The sequence below is a fragment of the Peromyscus eremicus genome, chromosome 23, assembly GCF_949786415.1.
Source record: "Peromyscus eremicus chromosome 23, PerEre_H2_v1, whole genome shotgun sequence".
Taxonomy (NCBI): domain Eukaryota; kingdom Metazoa; phylum Chordata; class Mammalia; order Rodentia; family Cricetidae; genus Peromyscus; species Peromyscus eremicus.
In genome coordinates, this window is record NC_081438.1 from 10,544,923 (window position 1) to 10,561,234 (window position 16,312).

Genomic DNA, 16,312 nt, shown 5'->3' on the forward strand with positions numbered 1-16,312 from the left:
CACACACACACAGATGCTTAAATTCAGAATCACCTAAAGCATGTTGCCAGCCAGATAAGCAGCACTGAACTAAACCATGTGCTTTGCCTGTCTAACGATGAGGTGGCAATACCGGCTGTGTCCTACCCTACTGGGTACGTCCTGCCTGCCCTACTAGGGTTTGTCTGGCTGTCCCCAGAGAAACACTGCCTGATGTCCCCACCCTGGGAAAACAAAGATGATCCAACCTTGCGATGGAAGTTCAGACACATTCCGGGGTGAGAAAGGGAGCTTCCAAAGGCTTTCCCCAGAGGAACAGGGACGGGGATTATGGCTTCACAGGCCTGGGACCCTGCTGCTGGCCTCAATGAACCAAGACACAGATGGTGACAATAGGATTGATGAATTTATTGGGACCCTGTCACAAAGCCCTTCGGAGGGAGAAACAGGTTGAGGATCAATGGGGACGTGGGCAGGGGAGTGGGTTCCAAATGGCTTAGTGGGGAGGGGATTAGAGGGAGGATGGAGGTGTGGATGGAAACCCGCTGGCTGGCGGGCTGGGCATCCAGGCTGCTTTTTAGACCTCGGGCACATCTGGGTTCGTTGTGAATCCCAGAAAAGTCTCTTGGGAAGCCAGCCCCAGTCCTGGCACTGTAGTGATCTCGTACAATTTGGAGAACAGAGAACACACATACGCATCCATATAAACACAGAAGAGGGGGCTCCATCTGAGACCGTTGGGTGGAGGCATCGGAATACAAAGTTGGGGAGGGTGGTAAGATCCAGCCAGGACCACCACGGCACTTCCATGGTGAGACGCTCCTCCTGCTGCCTGGGGACAGATGACTGCAAGTCTGGGGCTTAAAGTCACATGCATATCCACCTTCCAGCTGTGGAGGTCAGAGTCTGGCATAGGTCCTGTAGCCACTGTGTCACCACGATGACATCTCTCCCGAGGGCTCCAGTAACTGCTTTCTCCCCTGCTTTTCTAGCTCCTCGAAGCTGCCTGCATCCCTCGGTGTGTGGCCCCTTCCTCCCTCATCAGAGGCAGCTGCAGGGTCACTTCTCTGTCTCCCAGTGACTCTGCTCCCCTCCTCACACGGTCTCTGACTCTGACATTCCTACCACCCGCTTACAGGGATCCTTGGGATGTCACTGTGACCACCCAGGTAATCCAGGAAATCCCATCTCAAGCTCCTCGGAACCATATACAAAGTCTTTTGCTCTGCGTGGCGGTTCTGATTATCACAATTTTATTCTCCCTGCATGGGCCCACACATACAGGAACACATAGACACCCATAAACACACACACAGGAAGAGAGAGAGAGAGAGAGAGAGAGAGAGAGAGAGAGAGAGAGAGAGAGAGAGAGAGAACAGTAGGCTCATAACTATGTACAAACTATCCACCCAAAGCCCTTGGCATCTTGAGCTTCCAGCAAACACAGGGGAAGCATTGGTGCCGGGGCCATTTGTACAGATGTCCGGGGAAGGGGGAGGGGCATGTGAGTCAGGGAGAGCATTTTATTTATTTATTTATTTATTTATTTATTAAAATATTTTAAGACAGTGTGTGTGTGTGTGAGAGAGAGAGAGAGAGAGAGAGAAAGAGAGAGAGAGAGAGAGAGAGAGAGAGAGAGAGAGAGAGAGAGAGAGATCAGATGACAACTTGCAAGAGTTGCTTCTCTCCTTCCACAACAGGGTTCCAGGGACCGAATTCAGGTCCTCAGAATCGGTGGCCAGCACCTTTACTGCCTGAGCCCATCCCTCAGGCTAACAGGAAGGGCATTTTAACCCAGGAAACATCAGGTGCAAACACCCAGAGGCGGGACCACGTTGGCAGACTATGAGAAAGAAGAATGAGGTGGGTCCGTGTAGACTGAGGAGGAGACAGAGGGTCCCGGAGTTACAGGGCAGGTACCCATCAGGCTTCAGCTACAATGGGCTGGCTGGTCTGGAGCCCAGAGGTGACCCAGGCCGTTCACACTTTGTAGAGCCTCCCCTGGCCGCTGGGTGTGGAGTGCAGACTGAGCCCAGAGGCAGGAAGGCTGGTGGGGCATGGTCAGGAGAGTCCCAGGGCTTCCGCTGAGGACAGAAGAGACTGTGGGAGGGGGCTGGGCTTCAGGGTCAATGTTCAAGGTCCAACTGATGGAATTGTCTGGTGGTCTACCCTGACCTCGGTCTTGCTTTCTATTCCCCTGTGGCTGCCCTGCCCACCCCCCAGCACAAGGAAAAATCGCTGTCATGATTTCTTCTGTTCTTGAGAATGAGAAGGAAAAAAAAAAGAAGCAGCAGCCAGCAATCTCCAAACTCATCAATACAGAGCCATGCCAATCTGTCCATCAGCTGGCCACCATCGATAACTCCATCTCAGGTCTGACAGGATTGTAGAAAAGAGGAAAATGAAATATTTATAACTTCTTACTAGACGGGGGCCTTCCTCAAGGTGAGAGCTTCGGGGTCCAATTGTATTACAGCTCCTGTTAAAGCACAGCCTCCCTGATTCCAGGTGACATCTCGGGGCAGTGGCAGATCTGACATTCGCCCCAGAGAAACGGCCCTGACCTGAACCAGGTTGTTGACATCACTCGGCTGCTGTGTGGCTAAGGGCAAGTCAATTACCCTCTCTGAGCCTCAGCTCTGTAAAATGGGACAGCAAGATTACCTAAAAGGCTCTTGAGAAGATGAAGTGAGGTGACCTGTAGGAAAGCCCCATGGTGTGCACGTGACGTGGGTTGGGTAGGAAGTTAGTGATCAGCATTTTCTGGGGTTTAAACTTAATAAGTGAGTAGAACAGAGCCATGGGAAGGGCATACCAGGCGGGGAGGATCAGCCTAGGCAAAGGCCCCAGGGAGGAAGGAACAGGTGACTGAAGAATTGCCGTCAGAGCCAACGTGAACATGCTCCTGCCTCGCCTCTGCAGACTGAGATCTGGTCCTCAGGAAAGAGACTCAAAGGCATCACTGGACCTAGTTGTGCTGCCAGGAAGTGAGGAATCCCGGGAGATCTCAAAAGCGGGGGGCCTTTCTATCCCAAGGGTGGGGAGATTCATCCCCCATTCCCGAGGAATGGATCCACACAGCCAAGCAAGGCTCTGCTTCTCTGTGTTAGCTTATTGCCCATCTGCTTTTCTTCCTGTACCAGTCAGCGGCCACTGTAAGAGTGCCGTGTAACAAGTCACCACGCAGGGCCCGGCGAAGTGGCTCAGCCAGGAAAGGCGTTTGCCACCGAGCCTGATGACCCGAGTTCAGTACCCAAACCCATGTGTTGGAAGGAGACATATGGCTGTTGTCTGCTTACACACACACACACACACACACACACACACACACACACACACACACACACACACACACGATAAATAAATAAATAAATAAATAAATAAATAAATAAACAAACAAACAAACAAACAAACAAATAAATAATGTGGAAAAAAAGATGAAAATAGGTATGCAGACCCTAGAACTTACAACACTCACCATGCTTTTCGGCTCCTGGCACTCTGCAAGTCTGCAGTATTTCTGCTGTGGTTTGATCATCCAGGATGCCCAGACAGAGAGGATAGATAGACAGATAGATAGATAGGTAGATAGATGATAGATAGATAGATAGATAGATAGATAGATAGATAGATAGATAGATAGATAGATGATAGATAGATAGATAGATAGATAGATGATAGATAGATAGATAGATAGATAGATAGATAGATAGATAGATAGACAGACAAATGGCTGTGCTAGTTATCTTTTGTCAACTTGACACAAACTAGAGTTACCTGGGAAGAGGGAACTTCAATTGAGGAATTGCCTCTGTCAGATTAGTCTGTGAGTAAGTCTGTGAGGCATTTTCTTGATTGATGATTGATGTCTTAGGGCCCAGCCCACCATGGGGATGCCACCCTCAGGCAGATGGATCTGGGCTTTGTAAGGAAGGTGGTTGAGAATGAGCCTGGAAATGAGCTGGTAAGCAACTTCCTCCAGTTCTACTCCATTCCTGACTTCTGCTTCAGCTCCTGCCTCCAGGTTCCCACCTTAAGTTCCTGCCCTGACTTCCTTCAGTGAGGGAGTGTGACCTAAGAGTTGTAAGATGAAATAAGTCCTTTCCTCCCCTGGTTCTTTGGGCCATGGTGTTTATCACAATAGAAAGTTATCTAGGATAATGATGGATGGATGAATAGGTGATGGATGGATGGATAGATGGATAAATGGATGGATGAGTAGGTAGATGATAGGTGAATGATGGATGGGTGGATGGACGGATAGGTGGATGTATGGATGGATGTATGGATAGATAGATAGATAGATAGATAGATAGATAGATAGATAGATAGATAGATAGATAGATAGGGATACATAGCTAGATGGAGAGATGGAGAGATGATGGGTATATGGATAAATGGATATAGATGATAGGTATAGAGGTCAATATTTGATAGTTATGTAGCTAGAAGATAGATGCATAAATGATCATTGGGTAGGTGATTGAGAGAGATGATAAACATGCATACATATTAAAATCTTAAGTATATTTTATTTAGTTATTTACAATGAAATACTGTTTTAAATAAACTTTATTGCAGGTGTCAACAAGATGATGCTCTTAGGATTGGAGCGATGGCTCAGTGGTTAAGAGTCCTGGCTGCTCTTCCAGAGGAAGTTCTCAGCACCCACATAACAGCTCACAGCTGTCTGTAACTCCGGTTCCAGGGGATCCAACCACCTCTTCTGGCCTCTCTGTACATCAGGCATACATATGGTGCACAGACATATATGCAGGAAAAATACCCATACACATAAAAATTTTCAAATGAAAAAAAATGACAATAAAATAAAGTGACACCTGTTGCTCTTTTGGGTCTAGCTCCTTTCCCTGAGTTCCTGGGGTGCTCCTGATGCTCCTGCAGGCTGCTGCCTAATCCACACGCTCCTGTTCGTTGCATAGCAATACTCCATGGTGGGCAGAGAGCCCCGGGGAGTCAGATGCATTCATCCACTAAACAGTTAATAAGTGACAGCGTTGCTTCTTAACTAGATGAAAGACATCACTTCACTCATCTTACCTTGGCTCTTCATCATCTATGATGTTTTCGTCATAGCCTATGTCCTCTGAGAAGCTGTAATGGGGTGTTTCTCCAGCACTGAGATTGAGTGCACAGCTACTTGTCTTGGTTTCTTCTGGTCACCTGATGATGGACCGTCAGTTGTCTGCTTGCCCACAAGAGCCTCACTGCTGGGAACAAGCCTATCCATTCTCTGTGGATGCCTGTGATAGTTCAGCCGGTACCCCAGAACTGAGCGAGCCTCCCTGAACACTCTGAACTTCACAGCTGGGTTTAGCGTCACAAAGTGCCAGCTTCCAGCTCCTCAGACTGGCTGTCCCACAGTCTACACCTGCACCCGACCTTGTTGGTCCTGACTCTATTTTTTTTATACATAGATATACCATAGTATATCGTTACCATTTCCATATGCATTTCTCAGATGGCTAATGAGTCTCTTCTCATGTTCTCTTGTCTAGACTTCTCTCTATTCTTTTCTTTTCTTTTTTTTCTGGGGATAGGGGGGGCGTGGTTTCAAGATAGTTTCACTATGTAGCTCTGGCTGTCCCAGAACTCACTCTGTAGACCAGGCTGGCCTTGAAATCATAGAGATTCACCTGCCTCCCGAGTGTTGGGATTCAAGGTGTGCACCACCACTGCTCAGCTAGCTTCGCTCTTTTCTTATAGAATAGTTGGTACAATGTAATAATCCCTTGCCTCTCTTTATCTTTTGCAGAATTCATCTGTAAGTTCATCTGGGCCAGGTGCCTTTTGTGGTGGGATGAGGCGTCATTGCCTTGAAGCGCTCTCTGAGGATGCTCTGCTAGCTTTGAAGCTACCTACCAGAAACGCCTGGAAGAGCTGATGCTGCCCAGATTGGTGGAGAAAAATGAGACTGGGCAGTCAAGAGTGTTGGGATGCAGAAAGCCCATCAGGGTATTTTCTCAATACCACGTTTAGTTCAGGTGACGAGGGTGTGGGGCTCCAGCAGCCTGTGCTCTGTGTACTCACCTGCCTGGGGAGTTTTTGTTTTTGTTTTCTGATAGGGTGTCACTATGTAGCCCTGGTTAGCCTGGGCTAGCCTCAAACTCTCAGAGATCTGCCTGCTTCTGCCTTTTACATCTTGGGACTAAACGTATATATTCCACATGTCCTGCTTGTCACCCTGGAGATATAGCTGGTGCTGGTGTGAGATGCTGTGTCCATGCTATCGACCACGCCCAAGGTCTCCCTGGGCTGAGGTTGCACATCATAGGTGTATGTTTCTGTGTATCCACCAATGCACACGCCTACCATGCCCGTTCACCAGGACCTGTCGGCACAGCTCTGTGCGGGCCCTGCACACATTCAGAGCTGTTTATCTGTCGTTTATATAATCTGAACATCACACCATCCCGTGCCTGTGTGTCTGTGGTGACACTGGTGAGGATGGGGGTCTGGGTGCCTGGGGGGAGGCAGTGTACCACCTACACAGAGTGTCTCATTATGTGGATTTGTTTGTTAAACAAAACGCACATATGTGCACACACGTGTGCGCGTGTGGATGGAGGGTGTTCCCACCCCGTCTGTCTCCGCAGACACCCACCCCACACTGCTTCTGCCTGTTGGCGTCTGTCCCCTGCACCCACGCAGCCTCCCCCCCCCCCCCCGCCGCCGCCGCCCCCGCTCCCCAGCCTGTTTGCAAAGACACCCGCACAATGGGGCCTCGCGTGTGGATGTGTTCGCCTGCCTTTTATTTTGCCCACTGTTCTGTGACAGCCGCGCGCTCCCAGCTACCTCCTCTTCCACAGCGGCTCCTTTGGGGATATCAAGGGCAAGCCAGAGAAGGGTTACCTGGAGAAAAGGGTTGCTAGGCAACCAAACACCCACCACCCCGGAGCACCACCAACCCAAAACTCCGTTCCAGGCCTGCAACCAGATTAGCATATTAATGAGGCTGTAATTTCCCCCGAATTGTCTGCGCTGCGCACACTCACCTCACCGCACACTGGCCCAGGAGTTTGCTATGCAAATAAACTGGTTTTACAGACTGCGACTTAATTAATCCATCAAGTCCGTCCACCTCACAGGAAAGACAGACGAACTACAGATTAATGAACCCATGTTTGCCTACCCTTCTCCCCCCTGCCACAGCAAGCCGCCTCTCGCCTTTTTCTCTTCACAGCCCATCTTTCTTCCCTTCTCTCCCCTATCTGGGACGCCCCCAGACCCATCCCTCTATCTCCCTCCATCCCAGCCTTCCTGCACTCCCAGCCTCTCTGACCCCTGCCTGGAACCCAAAGTCGCCCGCCCGCGTCCAGCCTGGCTTCAGGGCTTTTCCAAGGCATCAGTACGGGCTGTCGAAGGAGCAGAGCCCTGGAAATGGGACGCTGTCTCTTTAACGAGAGGAAAGCTCCGGCTTCATTTTTGACTGGTAGTTTAGCCTCGGCCCTGATATTCAATCAGCTGAATACAGAGTCGGGAAAGAAGAGAGAGCCTTCTCCCGCCTGCGTGTTAATTAGAAACGCCACTCCTGGCTGTCGCCCACGCTAATCAACTTTGTCCACATCTTGATGGAAGACACACACCCAGGAGGGGTCCTGGGGACTCTCAGGGGACCCAGTAAGCCACGCTCGGGATGCAGGAGACCCCCCTGGAGGAGGATGCTTTGAACATTGGACGGATTTGCCTTCATCTCTTTTTCTGTCTTCCTGCTCCGACTCTCCCTGAGGGTGGCGTCACTGCCTCCAGGAAGCCTTCTCAGGCTGGCAGGGTTATAAATGTAAAGACACCCCCATGTAGGAACATCTGCCCCATCTCCCCCCACAGGAAAAACAGTCCACTCCTTGCTTCTCTAGCCTTAAAGACAGGAAGGGTGGCTTCCTGCCCCTTCCCAGACTTCCCTGTCCCCAGTTCTAGCCTTGCTAACCCTGTCAGAATTTCTGTGCATCTCTCTCTCTCTCTCTCTCTCTCTCTCTCTCTCTCTCTCTCTCTCTCTCTCTCTCTCTCACACACACACACACACACACACACACACACACACACACACACACACACATGGCCTTGTTTCTTATTTCCTTCTTGCCAACCTTTCCTGGAATACCAGAGGAAAAAACCAGGTCCTTCTCTGCTCAAGAACCTTGGAGAGCTCCCTATGACACTTGGGATGTGCACCAAGCGCAGGCAGGGGCCTGTGATCTGTACCACACAACCTCCCTCAGATGCCCCCTAGCAACATATGGAGGCCTGTGGCTTTGGAAGATAAATGAGTCTAGGAACACCTCCAAATGTTTTTCTTCAGGTGCAGAAGGAGATACTGGAGTGACTTCCCCTCAGGCCACGCTCCAGTACTGAAGCTGAATCACTCTCCCGGGAACTTCAGCCACCACTTGATTCTGGCCTGAGGCTTGACCCATCCCTGCCTTCTTCCAGAAGGAGCGCCTTGATACAACCCATCCTGAACTCCTTCTGCAGGACTCACCAGGGATGAGCTACCCCACCCTGGGCACCCTAGCCCTGTGGTCCTCAAACCTCCTGTCGGTGGGCAGGGAACACCAGCAGACCTCACATAGTCATGTGTGACCATGGATGGTTCCAGCAGTGACTTTGTCTTTTCTGTTTCCTCAGAGCAGGCGGTGGATTCCAGGAGGACACTAGGGAAATGCTTTACAACTGAGCTGCATCCCTAACCCAGAATCTGGGTTGGTTTGAGTTGTTTGTTTGTTTGTTTGTTTGTTTGTTTGTTTTTTATCATTTCTCAAAACCAAAAGATGTTTGAAAACTCAAAAACAAATGATTGTTGAATGGTTGGTCTTTGGTCCATTAGCAAAGATCTTTTGTGTGAATAAAAACACATTTGCACTGGAGAGATCCTTCTTGAGTTCACTTGTTCTGTGATCTTAGGCGAATAACTTACCCTCTCTGAGCTTCCCTATATGCACAAAATGAGATTGACCATGGCTCTCTATTTCAGGGTACATCTGAGTCCCCAATTAGTAGTAAGTTGTTAATGTGGTTGATAGTGTACCCTTTCTATACTCCTCTGGATACATGGACAGAGAGCTCTCACCCACCGGGCCTGACTGTGGTGTTACCTAAGCTGCTCTGTCATAGATCAAGGAGCTGTTATAGCTCAGCCACACAATAGCCAGACACACAGAGGGCTGAGTCAGGAGGATGGCAGCCTGGCCTATACGGAGAGACTCTGTCTTGAAAAAATAAAACAGATGCTGGGCGGTGGTGGCGCATGCCTTTAATCCCAGCACTCCGCAGGTGGATCTCTGTGAGTTCGAGGCCAGCCTGGTCTACAGAGTAAGTTCCAGGACAGGCAGGACTACACAGAGAAACCTTGTCTCAAAAAAAAAAAAAAAAAAAAAAAACCCTCAAAAATTAAAAAAAAAAAAAACAGACATGTAGAGGAACACGGACAGAAAGACACATGCAAAGACAGATGCCATCAAGCACACATATATAAAGACACATCAAGGCCACAGAAGTGCACACACTGACACACCACAGACATGTGTACACAAAAGCACACACACGGTGTACATGGACACACACCACAAGCACATGCACGTAGAAGCACCCACACAGACACATGCGTACAGCCCTGAGCTGTTCGACCTCAGAGGCAGCCCCAGCCTCCCACCTCACCCTAGGCCAGTGTTTACTTAAAGTATCCAGAGGTCACGCCTCAGCTCTCAAGAATCCTGGGCCCTCCCCTCTCCTCCCAGACCCTATCCACTATCCACTCATCACACCCAGATCTCCAGCCACAGAGCCTTCAGCAACTATCCCACCCCCATCCAGCAAGTCCACACTGTAGTGAGTGGTCCCTAAATCCTTTTCTCTGTCCTATCCCTGGCCCCCACCCAAGGATTGATGCACCCACTTCACATAAGACAAGGCAGAATCAACCATTCATTCAAGATTCAGCTGAAAGCTGGGAGGATAGCTCAATGGACAGTCACACAAGCCTGAGGACCAGATCTCAAGCACCCACATAAAAGGTGCCTATAACCCCAGCACTTGGGAGGTAGAGACAGAGGATCCCCAGGGGACCTAGATGGCTAGACTAGTTGAATTGGCAAACTCTGAGTTTGGGGAGAGACCCTGACTCCGTTGATAAAGTGGGATACAACGGAGGAAGACCCCACCACTGCATCTTGCAAGAGGAAGACCTTTTGAGCAAGGCGCAGGGAGAAAAGCAGACGCTTTTATCATGCACTGTTTTCATTGCTCTGGTTCATTAGTTATTGTTGCTAATTTCTTGCCATGCCTCATTTACAGAGTAGACCTTCCCCTGGCATATGTACTTGTATGTGTTGCCTGGCTCTTCCTGCGGAGATGTGAACAAATGTTTGTTCACCCTTAACAGGGCACTAATAACACACTAAATAAAAGGCTCTACCCAAGCCGGAGCCAGTGAACCAATGAGTCTATTTTGGGGTCCTTACGGGAACTGGGGGGATTCAAAGGCAGCCGCATCAACAGCATCTCTGGGTCTCCCCTCCCCAAAAGCAGGCAGCCGCATGCACTCAAGAGTCCCCCGCTCCCTGGCTGTTGCCACTGCTCATAGAACCTCACAGAAGGGCTGGATCTGGTAACTTTGGGGGAGTTTGATGAGCCTCCCCATTTCCATATACAACAGGGTGTGTAGGGAAAAGAACACAACGCAGGTGAAGTTCGTGGCCTTGCTGCTGAGCCTAGAGCCCAGTGCATAGTAGGTATTCAGCTAGCATCGACTACATCCAGGAACAAATGGGTCCCCCATCTGCAGGTGCTTGAGAGCCAGTAGTCTGGAAGCTCCTCTCTCTCTCTCTCTCTCTCTCTCTCTCTCTCTCTCTCTCTCTCTCTCTCTCTCCCCCCCTTGATAATTTTTGAGACAGGGTTTCTCTGTGTAGCTTTGCACCTTTCCTGGAACTCACTCTGTAGCCCAGGCTGGCCTCGAACTCACAGAGATCTGCTTGCCTCTGCCTCCCGAGTGCTGGGATTAAAGGTGTGTGCCACCACCACCCGGCGAAGCTCATCCCTGTTATCAGTAGAATTACACTTGGCCAGACTGACTCTAAGTGTTGCTGCACTATGCCTGTCTCTCCATACCTTCCACCCAAATGCCCTTTTGAACCTCAGGGCTCCTCCAAACAGAGGACTTAAAACCCTTCAGGTTTGCAGGCACTCCGTCCTCCTTATTTAGGACATAATAGATGGGAGCCTGCTCTGGATTGACCCACAATTGCCTGTCGCTCCAGCTCCAGGACGTCTGATGCCCTCTTCTGGCCTCCAGGAGCACCTGCACTCATGTGCATATACCCACACAGGTGTGCACAATTCACACAATTAAAAATAATTGTTTTTAAAAAGATTTTCACAGACCGTGATCCCATGCTGGGTTGATCATCTGTGGTTCCCTCTCCCAAGTATTTCACATAATTTGAAATTCCTTCCAGAAGAGAATGTAAACAACTCTAGCCAAGGCTGCCTGCAGAAACACTTCCGTTCCTGGGACAGCATAGGTTAGGGATGTAGCACCGGTAGCCTGGCTTCTGGGAAAGAAAGTCCACCTGCATGCACCTCCTCTAGGTCCACCTGGATGCCCCTGACCTGGTGGGGCCATGTTGACCATGAACCTTAGACCAGCTCCATTGAACATGTACCCAGCTCTTCAAAGAACAAGATAACAATCACTGCTTTGAGCATGGAGCCCAGCTGCATGGTTGGCAGATATGGGAACCCATGCAGGGCTGGGTGAGTTTCAGCATCTCTGACCACTTAGGAGCTGTCCAGGCAGATGTCCACAATGCCCCACACTGTGAAATGGCTCTCCCTATGCCCTGGGATGGGTCACACAAACACCCTCCTGTCATCCAGGGATGCTCACAGCTATCCACACAGTTTCTACCCTGGAGTGCTAACAGGAGACTCAGAGGCCAGCCTGTCTTCACCACCACGACTCAGCCCAGTTTCTAATGCTTTCTACCAGGTTTTCAAGAAGTGAGTCTCCACCAAAATGCCCAGAGAAACAACTGGAAAGAGCGTGTGGTGGGGAGGACAGAGGGGTAGCTGCTGACCTCCTCCACCTCTCTCCGGGGGTCTCCATCAGCCACACCCACTGGAGGGCAGAGAGATAGAGAGAGTCCAGTCCTGCAGTGCTGAGCCCATGCCCAGTGTGAATCTGGAGACCCAGGCATACGTGTTGAGTAGATGAGTGACTCCTGACCAGCTCCTCTTGTGGCCTGGTGTGTCTGAGCCTTCGAACTGTGTCCGCTGTGGTCTCTGACTCCTCTCGAAATCAAGGCTGCACCTTCTAAAACAACACATCCCCAAACTAACCACAGACCCTAGAGAATGGGTGCCACGTAGCTCCATTCACACTACAGTCAGGGAACGCAAACACCAGCTTTGTGGGGACAGAGGGTAGATCTAGGAGTGGAGTGCCGAGGAGGAGAAAGGGGCAGCTCTCCAGGTAAGCACGGAGGTCCTGCAGGTCAAAACTCATGGAGTCATAACCCTTGAGCACAAGCAGTTTATTACACATTCCCGAACCTCAGGGGAGTCAGGCCAAAACTCTAGCTCCCCGAGCACTTCAGACACCTCCTAAGAACACCCATACCCCTGGCTGTCAGCATGCCTGTGTTCATTCGTTTACTCTCTCAGTCCCTGCTGGCATTCACACATCCATTTATTCATTCCTTGCCTATTTGCACTCATTCATTCTTTTTGGTTTTTTCCAGACAAGGTTTCTCTGTGTAGTTTTTGGAGCCTGTCCTGGAACTCGCTCTGTAGCCCAGGCTGGCCTCGAACTCACAGAGATCCGCCTGGCTCTGCCTCCCAAGTGCTGGGATTAAAGGCATGTGCCATCACCGCCCGGCTGCACTCATTCATTCTTGCTGACATTCTTTCAATTATCTATGCTTGGATTAATAATTGGTCCATCTATTCCATACTTCGTTCATTCATTCTATGCTTGCACTACGTCCTCCATTCATTCCCTGCTTTCACCCATTCATTCATTCATTCCTTATTTGTAGTCATTCATTCACTCATTCATTCCTTATTTACATCCATCCACTCATTCATTCCCTGCTCACATTAATTCACTCACTCATTCATTTATTCATTACCATTTACTAGGATAAGAGATGTGGGGATAAGCCCTGGAAACCAGGTATGTATGCCCAGAGGGGTCTGAGGTGAAAACCCAGGAGCCAGAGGATGGGGGGGACTGTGCAGAAGGAAGAGTGAAGGAAACAGGAAGGACTTGCAGGGACAGCAGGCATTTGGCACACGTCTGCCTGGAGGGAAGGGGGAGGCAAGAGCTGGAGTTAGAGAGGACAGGTTTGGGTGGCCGCGGAGGAGCCTGGGTGACTGTAAACACGGGACGAGGTTAGTCAGGTTTGCTCTGGCTAAGGAGTGAAGGATGGACAGGGGAGAGAGGATGGAGGCAGAAGCCATCCAGCTGGGGATGGCCAGAGGTGGGAAAGACAAGGAGAGAAGCTGACACACAGACTGGGTGTGAGTTCGAGGGGCGTGGGGGGGCAGGGCTGGAAGCAGTCAGCAAGGGTTTGGTTCGTGGCCAGGTCTGTGGAAGCAGGTGTATGAATTGAAAGTAGGGACCATAAGGATTAACTAAGGTGCTTTGCCCTGGGATCTGCTTGATAGACAGTTGGGTAAATGATTGACAATGACCTCTGGGCTCCCCCAGCCTTCCAGCCATTGAGGCCGCAGAGACAAGGACAGTGTAGGACCACCCACAAGGCTCTTTGGAGGTGCCCTGTCCCCCAAGGCTCATATGTTGGGAGCTGGATTCTTGCTATGAAGCCTTTAAAAGGCAGATGGGAGTCCTGTGGGACCAGGGTGAGTTCTCAGAGATCAGAAAGTCCATCCTGGCATCTCTCCCTCTTCCTCCTGCTGCCCAGCCACATGGGCGGGGCCTCGTCAGGAATGGCTGGTGTCACTGGCAGGCCTCTGAAGCTACAGAAGTTTCACATAAAAGTGTTTTTATTAAAAAAACAAAATCTCCGTCTAGATTGTCCAGGCCTGGTTATGTTGCTGTAGCCACAGAAATCAGATGAGAGCCACACAGAGGGTATGGCTCCAAGGTACAGCTCTTATCCAGCACCCACGAGGCCTGAGTGCCATCCCATGCGTGCAGGCACGCATGCGCACACAAGCCCAGGCGGGAGGAAGAGAGGCGAGAACGTGAGACCAATGCGCTCAGCAAGCTACGATCAAGTCTGACCTATTTTCCCTCCTGACAGATGTTTGTTGACTGACCCACCGCTGAGTTCTTTACCCGGCTCCAAAGCGTGTCTATATGTACAGTGCTCAGGTCTCCACGGTTCCTCAGGCGGGCGGGCGCGCAGCTCTCACGCTGTTCTCCAGGAAGATCTGGTCCATGTAAGCTGCACTGAAGACAAACAATTCCCAACTCACCGGTGGAGGAGAACAGAGAGCATCGTCCACTCTCCCAAAGCCACACAGTAAACCGAGAGGCAGAAATCAGGCCTCTAAGGTGGGCGCCTTCCTTTCTAGCATATTCTCCAACCTTCTCCACCTGCCTCTGAGGACAAATACAGTCTCCAATTAGAAAAGCCAGGAGATGCAGAGGAGGATGAAGGGACTTGCCCCACAGTCTCAGGGGGAGGAAGCTATGGTTCTGTACCTTTCCACTGAAGCAGAATTCCCTCCATCCCCCACCCGCAGCCATCCCCCAGACTCCAGCTGCAAACCTCTCCTCTCTCCAGCAAGCAGCTCAGTATCTTTTTCTGGCTCCATGTTTAATCTCCCTCCACCAACCCCCAGGGCAGAAACGGGGTCTGATTGGTCCTTCCCTTGCGCCTCACCAAGCGCCTTGGGGCTCAACAAATATCTGCTGATCCATTTGATTCTCTGGTGAGGCACGGAGGGAAAGCTCCGAAGGAGCGGAGAGGTGGGCGGCGGCCTAGTAATGCCACACCCACAGTAAAGCCCCCTGTCAAGACACTGGTCCTCCTGTCAAGAGGAACATCCAAAAGACATATCACCCAGCCTTGCCACAGCCCAGAAAGGACACGGCGCTCCAGAGCAGAGGATCAGCTCAAAACAGCCACATGGGGCTGAGGCTGAAGGTCCACTGCCTCCACAGTCCAGACTCAGGCCCAGAGAGGTAGCGTGGTCCCCCTCAGCTCACACAGCAAGGGACCAATGGAGTTAGGCAACCTGAGGCCATCAAAACCATTTCACCAGAAGAAGGTGTTAGCAAGTTATTGTGGGATAGGGCAGGGCACCATCGTTTTTAGTAATTATTATTTGAATTGACTTATAAGAGTCAATGTGATAAATTAGTCCATAGACAATGAGAAAAAAAATCAGGGCAGAATACATTTCTATATCTTTAATTTCTTCAATTTTATCATTAGTGGTCTGTGCATGCGCTCACATGCCTTGGCAAGTATGTAAAGGTCTGAGAACAACTCTCGGGGATCCGTTCTCTCCTCCATTCTGTGGGTCCTGGGGATTGAACTTGGGTCATCACTTTTGGTGGCAAGCATCTTCACCTGCTGAGCTATCTCCCAGGCCCGTTCACTTCCTTTTTTTTAAAGATATATTTATTTATTTATTTAACATACATTGGGGGATTAATTTATTTATTTAGCATACACTGGGTTTTTGCCTACATGTATCTCTGTATGAGAGTCTCAGATCCCCAGGCACTAGAGTTACAGACAGTTGGGAACTGCCATACGTGGGTGCCGGGAATTGAACCCAGGCCCTTCGGAAGAGCAGCCAGTGCTCTTAACCGCTGAGCCATCTCTCCAGCCCCAGCCCCCTTCTCTTCTTTTTAACCTGGCATTCAGATTCAGAAAACCAGACCCAGTGAGGCTGTCTTTGAGGACGTCTTTGGTCTCTTCCAGAAGACATTGATGATCAGCATACAGTTCTCAGCCTGGCCAGGTCACTAGAGAACCTGCCAGCTGAGTAGACTCAGGGCTGGCCAGACAGCTGCTTGGGGGGGGGGGGTGTAGCAGGCCCTTGGAATTCCTTGAGATTTAAGATCTCCCAGGCTGGTTCTTGGCTACCCTGAGCATCCCCTACTCAATGGACTTTGGAAAAGTAGACAGCAGAAGGAACTACTCTGGAGGTTGCAGGAAGGGGCTCTCTCTCAGAGCAAGCACTCGGGTGCATGGGACCCCTGTGGGGTCCTATAGGATCTCAGTGTTCCCAGGTGACTCTGACTTGTTCTGCTAGGGGCCAAAGACGTTGCTTCCATCCTTCAAGGAGCCACCAGGCCCTCTGTGCTCTGCAGTACCCTCAAGATGTCCTCTGACCT